Genomic DNA, 23,574 nt, shown 5'->3' with positions numbered 1-23,574 from the left:
TGACTGGCACAGAACGGCCTGGAGTGGCTGTGCCAACTCAGTCATAACGGGAGGAGCTGTGCAGAGAAAGACCTTCCAGGAATTGAGGGTGCAAGGAGATAGGATGGGGCAGATATGAGTGGCAAGTTTGGTGGGGCCATTGGCAGGGCCACATCTGGAGGCCTCCCATTCTGTGAAACACCCCAGCAGTGTGTTAATTGATTTATTTTGAGTGCAGTTTGTTTGGATGTAGGTAGACTATTGATGCTGTGGCACTTTGGAAGCTCACATTTCCAAGCCAGAGATACTTCATTTGTGTCTGAATGAGAAAAATCTCAAGATACATGCCGTTCCATCCCTGAGATGCCTGCCACAGTACCAACTCATGGAGGCTGCAGTTACTTCAGTCTCATATACACATATATGTGTGCTCACGTACACACTTTTAAATAATGTGATCGGCTTATGTCCTGCTTCAGTATTCTTGCTCTTTTCTTCCAATTTGGGTACTGCTCTGACAGGCTGGCAGCACACCACAATTCTGTCTTTGCACATTGATTGACCTGACTCTGACATATCAGGATTGCAAATTACTAACTTGCTTTTAGGCCATGGCTCCTGAGGAATTTATAATGTCTATTGGGATCTCTTCTCCCCCTTAGCTTCTGCATTGAGAGTCAGAAGTGTGCATGAAGTGGTGTTGGCTTCTTTCTGTTTGTATCCAGGAGGGTGGGAGGCCCCAGGAGAGCAGACATCTGGGGCTTCTTTCTGTTGCACAGCCAATGCCTATCCACAGACGACCTTATGTGAAGGTGCTAGGCTGTGAGTTCCTTTGTTTTATTTCAGGAAACATTGATTAAACATCTATTTTGGATATTCAAAGACAAAAAATGACCAACTTATTTCTCAATTAAAATGGCAAATGCAATATAGTGTTATCATTGGCATGGGGAGTGGGTGGGAAATATAAGGTATTATAGGGGCACAGGGGCACATAGGAGGGTGCCTATATTAGTCTGTTTTCACACTGCTATAAAGACATACCTGAGAATGGGTAATTTATGAAGAAAAGAGGTTTAATTGACTCACAGTTCTGCAGGCTATACAGGAAGCATGGCTGGGGAGGTCTCAGGAAACTTACAATCATGGTGGAAAGCGAAGGAGAAGCCAGCGTGTCTTATGTGGCTGCAACAGGAGGAAGAGAGAGAGCAAAGGGGGAAGGGCTACACACTTTCAAACAACCAGATTTCATGAGAATTCACTATCACAAGAATAGCAAGGGCGAAGTCTGCCCCCATGGTCCAACCTTCTCCCACCAGGTGCCCTCCCCCAACATTGGGGATTACAATTCAATATGAGATTTGGGTGGGGACACAGAGCCAAACCATATCAGTGAGTGCCCAACCCCATCTTGGTAGTGGATGGTCAGGAAAAGCTTCCTTTAAGAACTGACATACAAGCTAAACCTAAAAACAAAGTGGAGATTTTCAGGTGAAGGGGGATTGTGTGTGTGTGTGTGTGTGTGTGTGTGTGTGTGTGTTTGTGTGTAGAGGGGGTTCAAGAAGAAGGAAAGACAAGTTCTAGGCAGAATAGATGGCATGGGAAAACACCCAGAGGCCAAAGATAATTTGGCAATTGAGAGAATTAGAAACCAAGATTATGGGTGGTTTTTAGAGCGCAGTAATATCATGGATGGAGGTATGGGGAGAGATTAGATTAGCAGGAACTAAAAAATGAGATAATAATATATAGGCCAGGTGCAGGAATTTGTGCTTTAACCTTAGGGAAATGCAGAGCTACTGAACAATTGTAGAATAGTTTCATGATCAAATTTGGCTTTAAAGGAGATGATTTTAGCTGTGATACAGAGAACGGCTTGGAGGAGGCAGGACCAGCATCAGGGAGACCCACTGCAGTGGTCTTAGGTGATAAGAGCAGTAGCCTGACCTAACGACTAGAATGGAGAAAGCAGGTGAATCTGAAAGACATTTAGGAATTGCAAAGAGTAGGACTTTGTGATTGAAGAATAGGATTGAGGGAGAGGAGGTGGCAATAAGAATACCCCTATTTCTGGCTTAGGCAACTGGATGGTGATAGTGGAGCCATTGATGGCTACAGAGACAGAGAAGGCAGCACAAGTGTGGAGGCATGGGGTGGAAAGATGAGAGCTGTATGGGCATGTGGAGGTATAAAAATACTTCTGTGCTGTTGACGAATAGTCGGCCCTTAGCAGGCACTCATATATTTTCTTCCAGTGCCTCGCTCACCCTAACTAACCCAGTCCCTAGGGCATTCTCAAGATCTAGAAATGGAACAGTTACTGTGTGACATAGCAGGAGGTCTCCTGTTCTGACTGGTTAGTGCCCTTGCCATACCAGATCAATATTTTTAACATCCCTTCTGTGGAGACAGTTCCTGTGGTAGGGTTCCTGTGGCAGTTGGTTGTAAAAAGACAAGAGGTGAGGAGAAAGAGGTTATAGCCAACCAGGCACGGTGACTCACACCTGTAATCACAGCATTTTGGGAGGCCGAGGTGGGTGGATCACCTAAGGTCAGTAGTTCGAGACCAGCCTGGCCAACATGGTGAAACCCTGTCTCTACTAAAAATACAAAATTAGCCGGGCATGGTGGCGCATGCCTGTAGTCCCAGCTACTTGGCTGAGGCAGGAGAATTCACTTGAATCTGGGAGGCAGAGGTTGCAGTGAGCTGAGATCATGCCACTGCACTCCAGTCTGGACAACAAGAGCGAAACTCAGTCTCAAAAAACAAAACAAAACAAAACAAAATAAAGTCATAGCTAGCAATGTTTTATTTGAGAGTCACCACCTAAAGGGTAAAGGCTTTGAGTGGATGAAAGTCTTCAGGAAGAGTGTAGCAAGAAGGAAGACAGGGCCCAGGGCTAAGGAATTTTGACTTTACCCTACGAGAAGTGGGGAGCCAGTAATGTATTTTAAGCAGGGGCATGAGGCAACTGGTGAAGCCTGCAGGACTAAAGGGAGTGCCAGAGATGTCTGACAAGGTTGCTGCCCTCAATGAACTAATTGGGGTAGGCGAGATAAATGTCTCTTGGAAAGTAGTGGTCATGCCAGGTGTGATGATTAAGTAGCAGGTGTGTAGCACAGAGAGTAAGGGGGCTAATTGTTTCCCACAAAATCACTTGGAGCCCCTATGGTTAGGGCCAGATGAGGGCTTAGTCAATCAATTTGCCTTTGTGGTAATCCTGAATAGAAGAGGCTGCTCCTTGGGTGAGAAGACAAATAGACTTTTGAGTTCCCTTTAAAGGCTAGACACTTGGATAACTAGGAAGGGTTCTTAGTAAAAGTGAATGCCTTTTATGGGACTTTGCAGTTTACAAAGCCCTTTGATGTCTGCTACCTCATTTCATTCTTTTAACAAGTAAGTTAGAGGACATTGCAGAGATAAGTAACTGAGGCCCAGAGACGTTAGAAGTTAATTAATAAGTTATGGAGCCAGTCTTCATGTCTGGGTCTTTAGATCCAAAGTTTGATTCTTTCACACTTCTCCAGTGGTTTGCAAACTGTGTTCCTTGGAGCCCTTCAGGGATGCCTTGGACTTGCAGGTGATGGGGAGGGGATGGGAAGCATTCAGGAGCAGGGCTTCTGCTCCCAGAGCCCTACCTCAGCCAGGGCTCTCAGGAATTTTCCAGTTTTCTATGTCAGCCTGTTTTGGAAGGTTTCCCCCAAGGAAGCATTTCCCAATGTGGAAAAATCTACTCTATCCTGTCTTCAAGGCTATCTCTAGGTAGGCCTGTCCCTAAACCCTCCTCCAAAGTTGGTGTGAATTCCTGTGCTTAACCGCATACAAGATCTAACAAAACACTTCTTCTTTTCTAACCCTAACTCTTCAGCTCCAGCTCCAGCCTCTTCCCTCTGGATCTTGTTCTAGGTTGTCTGGTGGTTCTTCTCAGTACAATGTCTGTTTCATTTCTGCCCCAACACCCTACCACCTTTTTCTAGATTCCTGGCACTCCAGACACTGGAAGAACGAGTATAAACATTTACCAGCTTGGATCCTTTCCCAGACATGCATTGTTGCTGACCCTGTGACCATCAGCTGGACAGTTTTAGTGTCTTCAAATCTTGATGGACTTGTATTTGGACACTTTGTGGCAGTGTTTTTCTGAAACCAGTGCATCTCAAGTAGTTGGATCTAATAATTCCTTTGTTCTCAGAAATTGTACGTTCATTAAAACAATCCTTTGTCCATTAAGTTACTTTTTTTAAAGGCTACAGTTTGCCTGGATGTATCCATTAGGCATGAGTTAGAGATTAAAGACAAAGGGCCCAGGGGCAAAGGAAATAATTTTATTTCCTAATCATACAGTGACATTACAAGTTAGCGTTTCTGTAGTTTCCCTTGCTGAGAACTGCCTAGAATTTAGTGATAACTTCCTGACTCACAAATTGTGAAACCTAGGCCTAAGCCTTTCTCCTTTTCTTAAATATTTATTGAGCACCTACAGTATAGGTGCAAAGCTTAGCTCTAGGCTCTGTAAAGGATACAGATTTTAACAAACAGTTTCTGCCTTCAAGGGAGTTAATGGTCCCAGCATGTGCCTAAGTAATACAAGGAGGAGGCAGGGAGGGGTGGATGGAGTAAGTGCTGAGGGTGGCCTGAAAATGGAAGTAATCAGTTTATTTCAGGGTTCCAAATGAGAACATTAGTATTATGCTAAGTAACTTCTCTTTTATATCCTGCTCCAGAAGTGTAGGGGTTGGTGGCAGAATCCCACAGTGGACAGAGGCCCAGAAGCCAACTGGACAGAAGGTCTAGCAAGGAGAGCTGACCCTGATAAATCTAGTCCCAGCTGCTGGTGTGGTTGATGATAGAGAGCTGTGGGCTCCAGAGGAATTCTGGTGCTGAGACAAACTCAGGTATTTCAGTTGTATGCTTTGCAAAATCTGTTTGATTGCCAGTAGCTCTTGAGCCCTTAGCCCCTGATAGGCTGGTCACCCACCAGATCCACAGCAGGGAGAACACAGGCTCTGCAGACAGAGACTGGGCATAGGTTACTGCTCTCTTTCTCACTTTACTGTGTTGGTTGCTTAACTTCTCTTGCCTCAGGGTTCTCACAGTGCAGAGGGGAAATGATACCTACCTTGATGGGTGGTTGAAAGGGTGGGAGAGCGTGCAGGGGAAGAGCTTGGCGTACAGTAGACACTCATTAGATAGTACCTCATTACTTTTGTTATGAATCCAAGGGCTTCATGGTGGGATCAAGGACCATAGCTGTGGTGGCCTAGCACAGATGTTGCATTTTACTCTTGTGAGTGGTCAGGAAAGCCATGCTGTATGGTGGAGTGAGGGTCTAGAGATCAGGCCCCCATCCCCACCCCACTCCCCAGAGCCTCCAGGAGACCTTGGACAAGACTCTTAACCTTCTGTGTACATTATTCCTATTCAAACACTGATAAAATGGAAGTGAAAAATCACAACCTTCTGAATTGAAAGGGACCTTCCAATATAATCTACAATAGGCGTATTTAGTAGAAGAGACAGTTGAGGCTTAGACAAGGTGAAATGAAGCTCCAAAGGCAAATCAGGGGGTGACCCTGTCTTGACTCCCAATATAATGCTCCCCTTCACATAGTTGCTACCCAAGTAGGTGGTGGCTTGAGAGTTTGGGAGCATTCATGAACTATTGCATCTGAGGTGCTTTTGGCTGGACCACTTATATCATAGACAAATCCATTTTTATTAGCATCATTCAAGGTTCATAGCATAAAGGCAGCAAGAAATGGTAGTGAAAATATGCTGTCTTCCCCCTAAACCAGTTTTAATTTCTTAACTCCCTCCTGCCCCTTGGTTCCTCTAAGTATTTTCCTGCTCTGACCTGACATTCATTCACTTGGTATTTATTCCACATGTACTAGGCTTTGCATACTACAGGGACTTCATAGCCAAGACATGCAAAGTTGAAAAGTTGGATAAACAATACAGGAAAAAACAAAAGTGAACAAAAATGCAAAGCACTATATGATTAAATGTCAAATGAGAAATCTATGCCTGTGGTTCCCAAATGCTAATTTATGGATTTGTACTTGTTGATGATAACATTTTCATCAGTTTTCTGTGAAATGAGAAAAATAGGGCAAGGTGTGATTATTTCATAAGGCTAAATTTATTTAATAGAATTTTCTGAGATTATATCCTTCCAACATTTTAGTGCTAAAATGCCCTTTCTTTTATGAAATGTTGGAGCATAAATAGTGGTGGTTGAAAGCCCATACTTAAAAAAATAGAAAGTTGGCCACATTATATTGGTTTCTTTTGAAAGTTGGCTCATCTTTGAAATCTAAAGCTAAGACAACCACTGGTGGGCACAAAAGTCCAGAGTGAAGGGGAGGAGCAATTTTTGAGGAGTGGAGTGCTCAGGGAGAGCTCCAAGGACAAGGACAAACATTGATAAGGAATTGAAGGATGAGAGGATTCAATAATGTGGAGAGGTTTGGGGAGGCTTCCTCTTGAGAGGATAATGTGAGAAGAGCCTTGGGAGCAAGTGTGGAGGGTCTGTTCAGGGCAATAGGGAGAAAAGTTTGGATGCCTTCCTTGTCTTTTTACCTGCTGTGCTCGTAAAAAATTCACCCAGTTGTTACCACAATAAAAACTGATCTTTGGCTCCTTTCAATTAACCAGGTCACTGTCCTGAACTACTTGCCCCAGTCACTGAATCAATGCCCCAGTTCACCTTGTATTCCAGAACTAGTCTTTCATCTGCTCAAGGCAAGGTCAAAAACAGGCATGCAAGAGCATCTGATGCTCAGTAACTCAGCTCCAGTTCTGACTTCTTTTTTTCATCCTTGACCATAATTTAGACTCATTAATGGGTTAGATGGTCTTTGCTCATTCTGGCCTCATTTCTGGGCCCTACACCCTAGGCCATGCCCTTGAATGTGTCCCTAGCTCTGTGAGGAGGACCCATGAGCAGTAGTGTGCCAGATGCATCACAGAGGGGACTTAGGGAATGGAAGAAAGCTCAACAGGATGCATTTACTGGATGGAGAGGGAGGAACTGGTGGCCTATGCCTGTGGGACTGAGGTTCGGATGGTTACCATTGACTAAAATGGGAAGAGAGCCTGTTTGGAGGAGAAGAATTTGGTTTCAGGGATGTTGAGCCCAGGAATGGGAAGGGAGAACTGGTAAGAAATTGGAGGGAGGTGAAGGGAGGATGAGGAGAAGGACCAGGTCCATTTGGAGTCACGGTCAAGGTCTTCTGGAGAGAGACTGCATCATTGCTGCAGGTACCAGTGAGTGAGGAGGAAACTGAAAAGAGTTCAGCCTCACAGGAAGGCTGGAAATTAGTGCAGGAGGGATGGGCAGGTGAGTAGGAGGCTGGGGAGGTCACAGAGGACAAGATGAGAGAGTCCATTAACCTAGAGAGCATACCATTTGTGTCTGTAGGGGGTACTTCTGTGTTCTGGACTAGGAGGAGTTGTGTTTCACTATGGGTGAAGAGCCTGAGGGTAAGGAGAGGCTGTGCCTGTTCTGCGACCCTCCATGTGATCTGAGGTATTCCCTTGGCACATACTCAGACACCCACCTCCTTTGCTTGGTGTCTTCAATCTTTCCATACCTCCTCCTCAGGGGGAAGAAGTCCTTGCTTCAAGTAACTGACTGGCTGCAAGTCATGGAGAGGGTTGGGGCCAAGGGAGCCATCTTTTTTTATGCCTCCCTCTGGGGCTGCTAAGAGCAGTAGATCTGTTTGAGCTTATTTATGTGCCTGGAATTGAGAGCTCATATTTTGCTTATTCAACCAGCTTCCCACACTGCCAGGAAGGCACTAAGCAGCAGAAATTCATGTTCACCCTCTCCTCCGTCTCCCTCTCTCTCTCACTCTGTCTTTGGTATTCTTCAACTCCAACGGGAGCTAATATTTACCTGCAGTGTTAGCTGTGGGGCCGTGGGATGTGGCAGCTGGAGGTGGAGAAGACTTTTTTCTCCCTTCCTCCTCCACCTGTCTTTCCCTAGAGATTTGAAAAGGGAAAAATTGTAATTTTAATCTTTAAGACTGCCTGTTTGAGATTTCAGATGTTGTTGAGAAAAGTCAAGGGGTCTTGTGCTCACTTTTCTACTGAAAGATAAGTGTCTTAGTCTGTGAGCCTCTATAATAAAGTACCACAAAGCAAGTGGCTTGTAACAACAGAAATTTATTTTTTATAGTTCTGGAGGCTGGGAAGTCCAAGATCAAGGCACTGGTAGATTTGGTGTCTGGCAAGGGCCCTCTGCCTGATGGATACCTTTCTTTCCACTGTAACCTTACATGGTGTAAGAGGCAAAGGATCTCTTTGGGGCCTCTTTTAAAAGGGCACTAATCTCATTCATGGGGGCTCCACCCTTATGACCTAATCACTTCCCAAAGGCCCCACCTCCTAATACCATCCCCATGGGGGGTTAGGGTTTCAACATATGAATTTGGGTGAACATAAACATTCAGTCCATCAAAACAAGGAGGAAGATGAGATTGGTGGGCTTTTAGGACATGCTGTTGAGAAGGGAGAAAATGTCAGCCAAGGAATACTGTCATACTGTTCCTTACAAGTGGAGTGACTCCTGCGTTGGTGACAAGAGGGCATGGATGACAGAGTCTGAGACATTACTGTGACTGGTCTTACTTGGTGCTGGTCAGCTTGGACAACTTCTGCAGGGGGAGCCTAGCAGATTTCATGTGCTAGGCACAACAAGCAGGGCTGGCAGCCATAGCTTCTCCCTACCTGCAGGGAATGTGCATAGGGGCAAGTTCCCTCTGAGCCCACTGCCTGGTGCTGACTCAGCCCAAGTGCTTACCTGCTCACCAGTCAGGAGTTGAACATATAGATGAAGTTGAACGAATGTCTGAGGCCAGGAATAGGAAAAATGTCTCAGCTCAATGTGGTTTGCGTATGACAAAAAGAGTAACTGGTGATATTTCTAAGACCTTGGTACATTCCCACTATGGGACAGGATCGTCCCTCTCCAGGATGCTGGGGGAAGGGACAGGTGGGAGATGGGGCAGGGATGAAAAGGAGACCCTTGAGGCCAGGAGTGGGTGGGGATGTTGGCCTGCATGGATTCCACACAAGGTCTAAGTCCATCTGTGTGTGTAAGCCAGCGCCCATAGCGGCTAGAGGCTCCTCCACTCACTTCTCCAGTGCCTTTTCCTGCCTTTCTAGCAGTTTTCCAGAAAGTCTATTCCTGTTCTTCAAACTGCTCTTTTATGCTGTGTGTCATGATTTCTCATGCCCCAGTTTGTCCTGTTGTTGCCATGGTAGCTGGCTAGGGGTCGTCTCCAGTTGGGTGGGAATATCTTGCTGGCAGGCCACGGAGGCAGAAGATATGGGTGACTTCAGGCTGGTGCTTCGGGGACTCCTGGTGTTACAGACCACCTCCTGGCTCCCCATTCCCACCCCTCTGCATTTCCCACAGTTTCCTATGCCCACCAGAAGGCAAAAACAGAGGAGGAAACAAGTGTAATATTTGCCTTTGTTACGGCCATTTCAGAAAAAGCCTGGCAAGGCATAGACTGCCCCTTTCAAGATTGAGCTATGGCAGAACTAAGATGGGACCCTTGTCTGGGCAAGAACCGCAAGGGAACACTTGTCCCATCAACACTTAGGAAGAGAAAAGAAGGCAGCAGACAGCAAGGCAGGATTTAGCTGTGAAAAGCCACTTCCAAGAAACACGAAGATATACTGAATGCCCTTGACACCTATGAGCTAAGCATCTGGCAGCTGGGACTCTCCATGCCTATGAATATAGAAACTTTTGTATGGGCCCTTGACTTCACTTTTGTGAAGTTTCCTGTGATTTGGGCACACTGCATTATTGTTTGCCTTTCTATCTTTCACTTTGGTTTCTATCACATTTGATGGCCACTTTTCACATGATACATTTTAAATCATTTATTTACCCATCCATCCATCCATCCATCCATCCACCCATCCATTTATTCAACAAATATTCAAGAAATAACCATTGATTACCTACTATATATTATATACTGTTCCAACTATGGGGAGATAGCAGTGAACAATATTGACAGTCTCTGCTCTCAAGGAGCTTACATTCATCTGAGATAGATCAATAACAAATAGACAAGAAAATACAGGATAGTAAAGAGTGGAAGATTAACCTGGGGTGATGTCACAGACTGTGACTGGGTGGATGGTCCACGAAGGCTCTGCAAAGGTAGCATGTGAGCTAAGATCTGAGAGCCAGGAAGCAACCGCTATGGGAGGATGGGGAAGAACATTCCCCATACAGGGAACAACTAGCTTAATGCCCTAAGGCAGAAGCAAGATTGGTATGTTTGAGAAACCTCAAGGAGGGCAGTTGAGATAGGTGAGCCGGTGAGCACTCGGGCTGAGTCAGCACCAGGCAGCAGGCTCTGAGGGAACTTGCCCTTTACACACGTTCAGGTAGGGAGAAGCTATGGCTCCCAGCCTTGCTTGTTGTTGTGTCTAGCACATGAACTCTGTGAGGCTTCCTCTGTAGAAGCTGCCCACGCTGGCCAGTGCCAAGTAAACCAGTCATAGTAATGCCTCACACTCCATCATCCATGCCCTCTTGTCCCCAACACTGGAGCTACTCCACCTGTGACTGGAGTGATGGGGAAGGACATGGAAGATACAGTCAGAAGGTTAGTGTGCCAGACACCTTACCTGCACCACGTCACAGCCTTGTGGCCTCACCTGTTTCTGGGACTTTTGGCTGCTTGTTCAGGTTCCAGTTGTCACTGCAGTGACTGACCAACTCCATGCATGTAAAACCCGACAGCACTTCACCTCATGAAGGTGTACCTCCCACCTCTTACCCTGGAGCTTCCCTATTGACACCAACTCACGAGATGCACAGGACTCCCCTGGGCAACTGGAAGGTGGAGAGGAAATTAACTCCCTGAGTGATGAACATTTGATCAGTGAGAGAGTGAGCAGATGAATTCTTCTCTGTCTTCTGATGGACTGTCCTGAGGCACAGTTGTCTTTTATCAATGGCCAGCTAGGTAATGCACCATCATATTGGCTCTCCCTCCTTGCCTGCCTTACTTCCCTTTTCCCTCACTCCTGCTTCCTTGCGTTTGCATACCTTAATAAAGGCACCTGAACCCTTGCCTCAGGCTCTGCTTTCTGGGGGAAACCACACTTAGACGGAGAGGCAGGCACCAGCTGATATAGGGCCTGGTAGGACATGATAAGGAATTTACATTTCATTTTGAGAATTAGGGGAGGTTATTAGAGAATACTGAACTGGAGAATGATATGGTCTGTTAGACTTTTAAAAAAGCTGACTCTGGTTGCAGTTTGGAGAATAGATTGAAGGAAGGCAGGATGAGCAGTGGGCAGGCTACTATCACAGTTCAGGGGAGAGATGGATGATGGCATGAACCAGAGTGGGAGCAGTGGTGGTCATGAGCCTGTGTGTTTGTGAAGGGCAACCATAAGACAAGGCTGTATTGAGAAGCATACTGGGTAGTGGGCCAGGAACAGGACCCACACCTTTGCACAGCAGCTGTTATGGTTGAAATTCAAATATGTGGTTCAGCAAGACAACAAATTACAACCTACCAAGGACCTTCATCACCTGTTGAACATAGAGAGACTTCAGCTGGGGAGAACTGAAGACCTTTACAGAAACCTCAGGACATTGTTATTCAAACCGATCCATGGAGTTCCCTCAGGAGGAAGGAGCTTGGGTTCAGCTCCTAGTTGAATCAGAGTAACTCTCTGCCTTCATCTGTTTAATTCATTTACACTTAGAGTAGTATTTCTTTTGCAGAAAGGGATGCATGGCTAAAAATGTACTACTGGTTCCATTAATGAAAATTAATTTAGCTTAATAAGATGAGTCTGAATCTTGGATTCTGCCAGCCCTGAGTTTGAATTCTAGTTTGACCCGTTTCTAGGTATGTGGCCTTTAAGTTTCTCATCTGCAATATGGGAATTAACACTAACTTCCTGGAGTTGTGAGAGTTAAATGATTTGGGTGTATAAAATATCTGATACATGCTCTTTATACCCTCTTTACTCCACTCATAGTAAATAAATCCTGTGGGAAGCTGAAGTACGGTGGGGATTGAATTGAGGTGGGTGCAACCTTAGCCCTCACCTGGTAGACTTCCTTCTAGAGTTTAACCTGGAGATACTGGAGTTTTTGCCATTAAGGGAGGTAACAGATCATTACAAAACATTCCTCTGGAGTTATTCAGGAGACTAGAACTGAGCCCTTTCTTTTGAGAGGGTCAAAACAGTATCGGTTTATGAATGACTATGATAGTACCCCTGTGAGATAGTTTAAAGTGATAGTTAAAGAGATAGTTAAAGTTTAAAGTTAAAGTGAGAAAGTTTAAAGTGTTGGGCCGGGCGCGGTGGCTCACGCCTGTAATCCCAGCACTTTGGGAGGCCGAGGCGGGCGGATCACGAGTTCAGGAGATCGAGACCATCCTGGCTAACACGGTGAAACCCCGTCTCTACTAAAAATACAAAAAATTAGCCGGGCGTGGTGGCAGGCGCCTGTAGTCCCAGCTACTCGGGAGGCTGAGGCAGGAGAATGGCGTCAACTTGGGAGGCAGAGCTTGCAGTGAGCCGAGATTGCACCACTTCACTCCAGCCTGGGCGACAGAGCAAGACTCCGTCTCAAAAAAAAAAAAAAAAAAAAAAAAAGTGTTGTTCAATCCATTTTATAGATGATAGTTTCTAATACTTCAGGCAGTTGTGCCTTCCCTCTGCAATCAAACTCTGGGGCATTTTTCCCCTTGATGCTGTCTTCTTCACTTGCTCAACCAAAAATACCAGCTCTTGCAGAATAAATCATCAATTTCTGAGGGTGGCTGATGTGAACAACTCATATGAATCTCAGGCCCATCTTAGATTTTTTTTTTTTGGGAAATTACAAAAGTATTTTACATTTGTTATAGAAAATATGGAAAAGCATACGGAAGAAAATGAAAATTATCCGTAATGCCAACATGTACAACTGACTGTTAATAATGGATAAATATCCTTCTAGGCTTTTTTTTCCCTACACACATACCTGTATGTATATTCACATACATACATATACCCACATACAGCTTATTATACTAATGGGGATTATAGTGTGCACATCTTGCTTTTGTAACCAGCTTTACTGATTAATAATATATTATGAACAGTGTACTGTGTCATTAAATATAGTTTTACCATGTGATTTTGAATAATTGCAAGAATTCTCTTATGTGATTCTTATGATTTGATAACAAGTTCCTTATTGTTTTTCACTTACTACAATACAAAAAGATTGTAGTTTTTAATATTCAAATGAACAATCCAATGACCAGTTTTATAAATGCATCTTCATGTGCAAGTCTCATGATCTGATAAGGAGAAATTCCTAGGATTAGAATTATTGGGGCATAGGCTGTGCACATATTTGACTCTTGAGAAGTATTGCCCTACCTCCTTCAGGAAAGGTTGTGCTAATTCCAACCTCACCCACAGTGAATGAGATTGCACTCATCTTTGCCAACTCTGGGTATTTCAGTTAGTAAGAATGTCTCTTGAACTTCTCCTAAACACAGTTTAATTATGATATATTTCGAACATTTGTATAGAAAACAAGAGACACCCACGTACCCACTACCAAGATTAAATACATAATAATATTTGCCATATTTGCTTAATCCCTCTCCCATTTTCAAATAAATACAATGTTACAGATGCATTTTGTATGCTCATTCTTTGTTCCTTGCTCCAGAAGTCATCACTCCTCTGAAATTGATATTTCATTACCATGTGCATTTTTGTAATTTTACTACATGTGCATTTATGAAAAAGCATGTATATGAATTTTTTGAGTTTTAAGGTTTTATTTACGTGATCCATAGAATGTGTCCTTTTGCAGCAAAATGAACATTTGTTTTTAAGATTTACCAGTATTATTACATGCATACTGAGTTCATTATTTCACTTTCTGCATAGAACTCCATTGTATAAATAAATCACAGGTTCTTAATTCGCTTCCCTTCTGAGGGGAGGCTAGGGTGCTATAATTTTTTGTTATTACAGATAAAATGATCGTCCTTGTCCATGTCTCTTGGGTGCATGTGTGAGATTTTCTCTGGGAAAGATACCTAAAAGTGGAATTGCTGAGTTTAGGAATACACATTTCCAACTTTTATTAGGTACAGTAGTTCCCCCTTATCTGCAGGGGATAAGACCCCCAGTGGATGTCTCAAACTGTGGATAGTACCAAATCTTATAAATGCTATATTTTTCCTACACATACATACCTATGATAAAGTTTAATTTATAAATTAGACACAGGAAGAGATGAATAATAACTATTAATAAAATAGAACAATTATGTGATATACTGTAATGAAAGCTATTCACATAACTTATATGGGCTCTCTCTCCCTCTCTAAAATTATCTTAATATTTTTAGACTCTGGTTGACTGAGGGTAATGGAAAGTGAAACTGTGGATAAGGTGAGGACTACTGTATTATCTAACACATTGCTTTTCAGAGTGAATGTGTCATTTCCACTCTGCATATCATATGCAGAACTCCCATTTCTATGTATCTTCAACGTCACTTGAGATGTTCAGAATTATTAAAGTGTGCCAATCTGATGGGTGTGAAATGGAATCCAATTATTGCATTAATTGCACTTTCCCTGATTACTAATGAAATTGAGCACTGAACATATGTTTGTTGGCCATTTGGATTTCCTCTTGTGTGAATTGTAGATTCCTATCCTCTGCCCATATTTCTATCAGGTAGTATGTGTTTTTCTTATGATTTCTGAGAATCCTTGTATATGTTCTAGATACAATTCGTGAGTTGTCAGTATCTTCTCCCCCACATGACTTGTCTTTTTCACTTTGTTTATGGTGCTTTTTGTCATACAGTTATTAATTTTAGTGTGGTAAAATGTATCTGCATTTTTTTGATGATTTTTGTTCATCTTCTCTCATTTAAAAATTCCTTCCACATACTGAGATAAAAAAGAAGTCATTTATATTTTTTAAATAACATTTTTTACAGTTTTGCATATCACATTTGGCTCTTTTAATCTATCTGGAATTAATTTTTGTGTATAGTGTGAGGTGGGCTCTAATTTTATCTATTTTTTCTCTGCTATGATTAGTCCTTTGACTCAACACCATTTAGTGAGTAGGCAATTCTTATCTGCTGTTTCTGGGCACTTTATTTTATTCCACTGGTCTATTTGTATATCCCTCTCACCCATGTCTCACTAATTTAGTTTTTATAACTTTGTAGTTTTGGTATATTAATTCTCCCCAAATTGTCTTGGCTATTGGCTCTTTATTCATCATATGATTTTTAGGATCACCTTGTCACATTTCACTAAAAAGATTAGATTTTAATTGAAATGGAATAAATGGATAGATTAACCTAAGGGAGCCTTGCCATATTTAAGCTACTTTGTTTTTTGTTTTTTTTTAGTCCCTTGGCATGACTTATTTCTTCTTATGTTTAGAGCTTTCTTAAAGTCCCTCAAGAGAGTTGAAAATTTTTCTTTACATCTTTGATTGGGTTTGTTTTTAGGTACCTTATGGTTTATGTTGCTTTTGCATGGTGTCTTCTTATCATTACGTTTTCTGATTCTTTGTTTTAGGTGTACCAGAACTTGTACTTTTGTACACTGATTTCATGTCCACCATCTTTGTAGAATTCTCTTACTATTGTGAGTGGCTTTTTTTTTTTTTTTGTAGGCAACTCTTATATTTTGGATGCAGGCAGCATCACCTGTGAATAATGATAACTTTGTTTTTTCCTTTATAATCCATATGCCTTTTCTTTCTTTTTCTTTACTTATTACATTAACCGGTACTTCAAGTCCAATACTGAATAGAAAGAGTTTTAGTGGGTGTCCTAGACTGATACTTCACTTTACAGTTATGTCTTGACTTAGTCCGTGTTCCCTGTGAACACCACCTTACTTCTGACCATCCTGCCCGCTTTACATGGCATTGTTGATTAGTAATTTAGTTCCTTTTTTGTGTATGTATTCATAAATTAGACATTATATATATAAATGAAATTGTCATTATATCCACTAATATCTTTTGCTCCTCACACCATTTTCTTGCAGACCATTCTTTTCTTCCATTTAAATTTCCTCCCCAAGAAATGTCTTATAGTACTTATTTCCCCTGAACTTGTATAGTAAACTCTCTATTTTCCTGGAAAAGTCTTTATTTCGAGTCATAATTTAGCTATTTTCAACACTTGATGATATTATTCCATCACTTTCTGGCCTGGCCTCTATTATTATAATTAATAATCTAATTGCTGCTTCTTGTAGGTAATCTGTCTTTCCTCTCAGGGTGCTTTTAAGATTTTTTCCTTCATATTTTTGGATCTTTTGATATTTCACTAGAATATGTGTGTATAGGTTGAATTTATTTTTATTTATCCTCCTTAGAATTCATTGAAATTCTTGACTTGGAGGATTTATATCTTTTATCAATACTAGAAAATTTATCCTACAGATCTTCAAATATTGTCTTTCTGCAGTCTCTATGATCTCTTTATAGAAGTCCCATTAGATATATTTTGGGTCTCTTCATTCTGTCTTCCATGTCTGTTAACTTTAATCATGTTTTCTCTATTTTTATCTCCCTGGGCTGTATACTGTGGAGTTTCCTCATATGTGTTTTCCTGTTTACTGACACTCTCCTTAGTTATATATAATCTAATAGTTAACCTATCTATTGCCTTTAATTTCAATGATTATATATTTTATTACAAGAAATTTTGTATTTGCCACTTTTTCAAATTATCTTTTTTTCATTTCATTGCATTCTATTATTTTATTTCTTTACATATCTTTTCTATTATTTCAAGTACTGGAGCTTTAATCTTCTTGTTCTTTGTATTAGCTAACTTATCCTTATGCTGATTATTTCCTTGTGTGCTTCAAAAATTTTGATTACAAGTCATGTTTAGTAGTGCTTGTTTTCCCCATGGAAATGCAGTGTACTCGGGATTGTGAGAGTAGCCTAATAGAGTAGTTTTGTTTGGTTTTCTTACTTGACCCAGGGGTGTTATTTTCTTGGCCTAAGTGTTCCTGAATCCCGCTGAACATGTAGTGTAAATTCAGCCCATAAATCCATGTCACACACAGTCTTGAGTTTTGATTTCTCAGGGTTTTGCTTTTTCTCATTCACTCAGAGACAGAAGCTTCCTTGTTATCTATTTTTGCTGTAGAGTTGATTTTCATGCAGTTTATTTAACTGAAGGTACAGTTCTTTAAGGGTTATAGCTTAGCACAGAATCTTAGTTCCAACTTCTGTCCACATAAGGTCTAAAGACCTTATCACTTCTCTTGAGTGGACATTAAAACTTACCCATTAGGCTGGGCATGGTGGCTCATGCCTATAATCCCAGCACTTTGGGAGGCCAAGGCTGGTGGATCACTTGAAGCCAGAAGTTTGAGAACAGCCTGGCCAACATGGCAAAACCATATTTCTACTAAAAAAAAAAAAAAAAAATTAAGCCTTGTGTGGGTGGCGTGTGCCTGTGGTCCCAGCTACTCAGGAGGCTGAGACATGAGAATCGCTTGAGCTTGGGAGGTGGAGGTTGCAGTGAGCTGAGATGGGGCCACTGTACTCCAGCTTGGGTGAAAGAGCGAGACTCTGTCTTAAAACAAAACAAAACAAAACAAAACAAAAAATAAAACAAAGCAAAGCAAAGCAAAACAAAACAAAACACATGAAAAACCCAACCCATTAAATCTTTGTTACCAGGACTAGTTACTGCCTATGGGACAGCTGCAGTTTCAATTCACACGCTTCCTCCTTTGTATTTCAATTCCTCCTAGGGATTTCCTTTTATATCTTTCAAGTTCAGCAATATATCTTTTCAAATATATTTGAAAATATATTTCTGTACTTTATCAGTTTTTCTAGAAATGTGTAGCAAGAGATTTTCTTATTCTGCCATCTTTCTAGTACTGAATCCTTGAATGACTTTTACAAAGAGAATAAAATAGGAAAGCATAAAATAGTCCCTGGGAAATACACACAGTCCTCTAAGACTTGAAACTAGATGTTCCTAATGGAGAGGTTAGTAAGAGTGCCGGACACAGCACAGGGGAAGATTTGAGGAAGGAAGTGGGTGAGAAACAGCAGTGCATTAATGGGCAATTACTTTTTGCCCCCTCAGATGGTACGTGAGTGCTTAGCTAATGGCAGTTCACTTAGAAAAGTGATCGTTGGTAAGTCCTTACCAGCAGCTCCCAAAAATATCTTGCCTGAAGTGATCGAGCCTTTTTAGGAAATGAAAGATCAGATTCAGAAAGCAAGGAGATGGTTCTCAAATTCTAGTGAAGACAAATTCTAGAAGAAAAGCTTTCAAAGGGTGTTGTTGACCAGAGAAGCTGAAGGATTCAAGCTTTCTTGTAGCTTTAAAAATAAGAAGGGAAAGAAAACAGAAGGAAAAGCAGGGGATGAGGGTACACAGGGTTGAGTTGAAAGCATGAGTGTAGGAGTTTTCACTGCAGACATAGCTGATTTGAGGGGGAAACATTGTTTTGCAGGGCTTGTGACCAAATTTCTTAGGATCCAAAGTGTCAGGAGAAATCCTATTTATTTGAAATCTAGTTGATAAGCCTTAAGCTGATTATGTCAGGTTGAGGTCACTTTTTCTTTTCAGCTTGGGTTGTCCCTTCAGACTCTGCTGTCCCTTCAGTTTCTTTTATCTTAAGGCATGGAGCCCTGTGCAGGCCTATGAGACCATCAGAAAAACAGAGGTGCAGCTCTGAGTTCACTCCAACTCTCAAAGGCTGTGACTTACTAGATATGAGGGAGAAAATGAAAGTGTACATAGTGAGGCAAATGCATTCCACTGGGGTTCCTGCATTCCTGGTCATGATGTTGATGAGTCCTATGAGCTAGAGCAATCTATTTAATTATTCTACACCAGGAGTCTCAACTGGGAGGTGATTTGAGCCCCAAGGGTCATTTAGCAATGTTTGGAAACATTTTTGATTGTCACAGCTGAGTGGGGGAAGTATATCTGGTGTCTAGTGGCTACAGGCCAGGGATGCTGCTGAATATCCTGCAGTGCAAGGGCATCCCCTATGACAAAGAATTATCTGACTCAGAAATGCCAATAATGCTGAGCTTAAGACACCCTTCTCTACATGTCTTTTCTTATCTGCAACATGGAGGGGTTAGAAGAAGAGGTTGATGTGTGTGGCTAGATTAGGTTATTACCCATCTGTCTAACAGAGAGCACTTCAACCCACATCACATCTCTAGATACATGGAGGAAATGAAATTAGTTGAAAACGTTCCCCAATTTTCTACCAAAGAACAAAATATTGTACTCGAGATGTGAGCTTTGCAGGTTCACGGTGACCACTGTGTCTGCCTCCACGCATTGGGTCATTGGTCTTGTCATGTTAGGTTTGCGAGTTGCACTTGCACCTGTGAGGGGAGGGTTGAGGACAGGCTTCCTTGAGCTGAACTGATTGTCTCCAGAACGGTTTTATCAGCTGTAGCACCTTCCCAACATGGTGCAGATCCTAAGGAGTCCATGTCCTGCTTGTGTCCATTTGGCTTTGTTTATAGTTTCCATTCATTTATTTATGCATTTATTCATTCATTTAATAAACATGTATTCAGAGTCCACTAGACATAAGGCAGTGCATTAGTTACTATGGAGAGTGCAAAGATGAATGAGCCAAGCCCCTTGTAGTATAGTGGGGAGCCAAGATGTGTACACCACAGTATCTGAGGCAGGGTGACATAAAGTGCCAGCAGTACTCAGAGGAGAGAGAGATCACTTTTGTCATATGACCACAAATTGCTTCATAAGGGAGGTAGCATATGGGCTGGGCTTTTAAGTCTAAATAATTTTTTGGCAGGTGGCTATGGAAGAAGGGGTAAGGAAGGGAGAAAGAAAATGAGAAATGATATGGAGGAGGACAATTACAAGGTGTTCTCAGGGAAGGGTTAACAGTCCTGCTTCATTGGAGCAGTAGTAGGAGATATTGCTAGGAGCATAATGGCAGGTAATAAGGACTTAGACTGGATGACATTTAAGTTTTCTTTCAACCCTAAGATGATAAGATCTTATGATTGGATAGTTATATTTGATAGGCACTAGAAAACTCATTCATTCATTCAACAACAACAAAAAAATTATTAAAATTTTTTTTTTTAACCAGATACTGTTCTAGGCATTGGGGATACAACATTGTACAAGCGCTTCAATTTTATTGCACTGAAAGGTGAGATAGGGTCAGAGTTGAGCTGTGCAATGAATTTTTGTGGTAGAACCTGGAAGAGGAAGATGGATGAGGAGACTCTGCCCATCTCCTGAATGGAAGGTAATACTGACTTGAGGGGTGGTGGTGCAAATGGAAAGGACAGGAAGACTGTGACAGTGGCACAGAGAGAAAAATGACAGGGCTTGGGGAATGCTTGTTGTGGGAGTTGGAGTCAAGGATGCAGCCAAAGTTTTGTGCCTGAGTTAGGGGGAGACTGCAATGCTGCAAACAGCATTAGAGACCTAGGAGGGAGCTGGTTTGTAGAGAAAGAGGATGAGTTTGCTTTTAAACAAACTGATTCATGGTGCTGTCAGGCCGTCCAGGTGGAGGTGCCCATTTGAGCCATGGTGAATATAGTACCAGACAAAAACAAAAACAAAAACCAACAAAAAACAGAGCCAAAGATAAAGGTTTGGAAGTCTTCTGGATATTAGCTTTATTTGAAGCCATCCATATGGATGAGATCACCGAGAGAGTGCATACATAGTAAAGAAGGCAGAAACCGGGATCTGAGGAATGTTCACATTTAGGAGGCAGGAGAAGGAAAGGTGAAGAAGATGAAGGGGCAGTTAGGGAGGTAGAAGGAGGAGTTTGGAAATGCTCCTGAGGGAGGCAGGAAGAGGAAAGCCAATTCATGCTGAGTCCCAATATATAAGAATGTGTGCAGACCCTAATAGCCTCCAGGGAAACAGACTTTGGGGTGAAAAAATTCCCTGGAACATATTTAGCTGTAAAAGTGTTGAGCCACCTTATCATGTTATCACTTCTTAGTGCTTCAGCCAGAGGGTGAGGAGGGAGGGGGAGTGGAGGAGGTTTCCAGTGAGTCATCCCTCCTGCATGTTAGGAGTTTTGGTTAAAAGATTTACAGAGAGAGAGAGTGAGAGAGAGAGAGCGTGAGAGAGAGAAAGAAAGAGAGCAAGAGAGCAAGAGAGAGAGAGCACGAGAGCGCACAAGTGAGCGTGAGCGAGCTGCTCGCGATTCATTTTAATTTTTTTTAGAGATGGAGTCTCTAAAATATTTTTTTTTTATAGATGGGATCTCTGTCACCCAGGTTGGAGTGTAGTGCTGTGATCACAGCTCACTGCAGCCTTGAACTCCTGGGTTCAAGCATTCCTCCCATCTCAGCCTCTTGAGTAGCTGGGATTATAGGCATATGCCAAAACACTTGGCTAATTTATTTTTATTTTTATTTCTTGTAGAGGCAGATTCTCTATGTTCTCTATTCTCTCTATGTTGCCCAGGCTGATCTCAAACTCCTGGCTTTGGGTGATCCTCCCATCTTGGCTTCCCAAAGTGCTGGGATTACAGGCGTGAACTGCCACATCTGGCCTTGATTTATTTTCTAATAGGTTCCTAGGGCACTGTGGCAACAATGCCTTTTCCCCTGAGAGGTATACAACCAAGGAGAGGACATTTGGGGACCTTCTATGATTGATTTTTGTCTGTACCATCCTATTCCCCATAGCCTTGATGGCCAAGTGGCTATGTGGGGATCTGTAGTTCACACAAAGCCTACAGTTCCCAGGTAAAGGGACTTTTTATCTTTTCACCTTTGGCCATGGCTTGGAGGAGGCTTTGGGCCTACTGCTTGGCTCTTATCAAGTCCTGAGTGACCCCCTGCTCTTCTATGCTAGGCCCTTGAAACTCTCCTCATCTAGTCTTAAGTTCCAGGCTACAATTTCTCCTTCAGCTTGTCTCTTGCAGTAAGGTTGTCTTGGTCTGTTTTTGCTCCTATAACAAAATACTCTAGAACGGGTAATTTATAAACAGCATAAACTTATTTCTCACAGTTACGGAGCCTGGGAAGTCAAAGATCAAAGTGCTGGCAGGTTAAATGTCTGTCGAGGACACGGTCTCTGCTTCCTTGAATGCTGCTTCCTCCAGAGTAGCTGATGGCAGTATCCTCACATGGCAGACAGCTGATGGACAAAAAGGGCCTAGCTACTTCTCTCCAGCCCTTTTATAAAACACTAATCCCATCCATAAGACTAGCCCTGATGGCTTAATCATGTCCTAAAGACTTTACCTCTTAATACTTCTGCATTGGGGATTAAGTTTTAACATGAAATTTGAAGGTGATGCAAACATTCAAACCATAGCAAAGGGCAGTAGTAAGATGTAGTCTCTGGCATTTGGCAGGCCCAGGCTCCAAGTGTAGTTCTGTGTGATCTTAGTGTAGGAACTTAGTTTCTCTGATCTTTATTTGCCTTATTTGGGAAATGGTTGAAGCTAACCATACCTACGTTGTAGGATTCTTGCGCAGATCAACGAGGCAACACGTATATAGTGCTTCAGCCTTCCACAGATGTTGGTTACTGTTGCTGCTTTGAAGAGTTTCTTTGATTTTTTTTTTAACTTAATACTCTTTTGGTTGAGTTGCTTTCAGAATTTCTTTCCCTTTTCTCCCAATGTTTTTCAATTAAGAAAAAAATGTAATTAATTTGAAGAAAATTATAACCTAACACCTCTTAGCCAACTTCTGTGCGGCTCTTTGGGCAAATAAAGGGCCTTGAATGCTTTGATTATAGTGATATAATTCCCTTTTGGAAATAAGTTTGTTTTTTTACATCATCTATAATGCCTGGTGTCTGTCCCTGCAAATATAACAATAATACCACCCACAGTGGTGTGACACTCTGTGTTTACGAAGAATTTTCATACATATAATCTCAACAATCTCAGTATCATTCTGTAAACTGGGTCTTTCACCCTCAGTGAAAGTAATCCCTTTTCTGATATCACCACCTCGTAAAGGTATCTGCATCCTCATGTTCATTGCAGCATTATTTACAATAACTAGGATATGGAAAAAACAAAATGTTCATCGATGGATGAATGGATAAACAAAATGTGGCGTATGTAGACACACACACACACAATGGATTGTTATTCTGCTGTAAGAAAGAAGTAGATCCTGCCATTTGCCCCAACATGGATGGACCTGGAGGACATTATGCTAAGTGAAATAGACACAGCATGATCTCACATATGTAGAATGAAAAAGGGAATGAAACAGTGGTTAGCACCAGTGGGTGGGGGGTGGGGACTGGAGGAGGAAGTAGGGATATGTAGGTCAAAGGATACAAAGTAGGTATGTAGGATGAATGAGTATAGAGATCTAATGTGGGGCATGTGGAATAAAATTAATAAAATCGTATTGTATTAGAGACTTGTGTTAAATAAATAGATATCAGCTGCTCTTGTTACAAAAAAGTAACTATGTGAGATAATGGATGTTAATCTTCACTGTAGTAACCATTTTACTATCTGTATGTATCCGATAACATCCTATTGTAAATCTCAAATGTACATAAT

General features: G+C 42.0%; 1 protein-coding gene and 1 long non-coding RNA gene across 2 annotated transcripts in view; one reads left to right on the top strand and one right to left on the bottom strand.

Moving 5' to 3' along the window:
* CACNA1E (calcium voltage-gated channel subunit alpha1 E) overlaps positions 1 to 23,574 on the top strand; it is a 497,630-nt gene that overhangs the window by 131,512 nt on the left and 342,544 nt on the right. The window lies entirely within an intron of this gene.
* Positions 1 to 23,574, bottom strand: part of LOC129527983 (uncharacterized) — a 33,969-nt gene that overhangs the window by 1,294 nt on the left and 9,101 nt on the right. The window contains exon 2 of the long non-coding RNA XR_008673101.1: positions 578 to 1,164. This is a non-coding gene — a long non-coding RNA (uncharacterized lncRNA). The remainder of the gene's footprint in view (positions 1 to 577; positions 1,165 to 23,574) is intronic.

This window comes from Gorilla gorilla, chromosome 1 (assembly GCF_029281585.2).
Source record: "Gorilla gorilla gorilla isolate KB3781 chromosome 1, NHGRI_mGorGor1-v2.1_pri, whole genome shotgun sequence".
Classification (NCBI taxonomy): domain Eukaryota; kingdom Metazoa; phylum Chordata; class Mammalia; order Primates; family Hominidae; genus Gorilla; species Gorilla gorilla.
The sequence above is the reverse complement of the archived record's forward strand: the minus strand, read 5'-3'. Positions and strand labels throughout refer to the sequence as shown.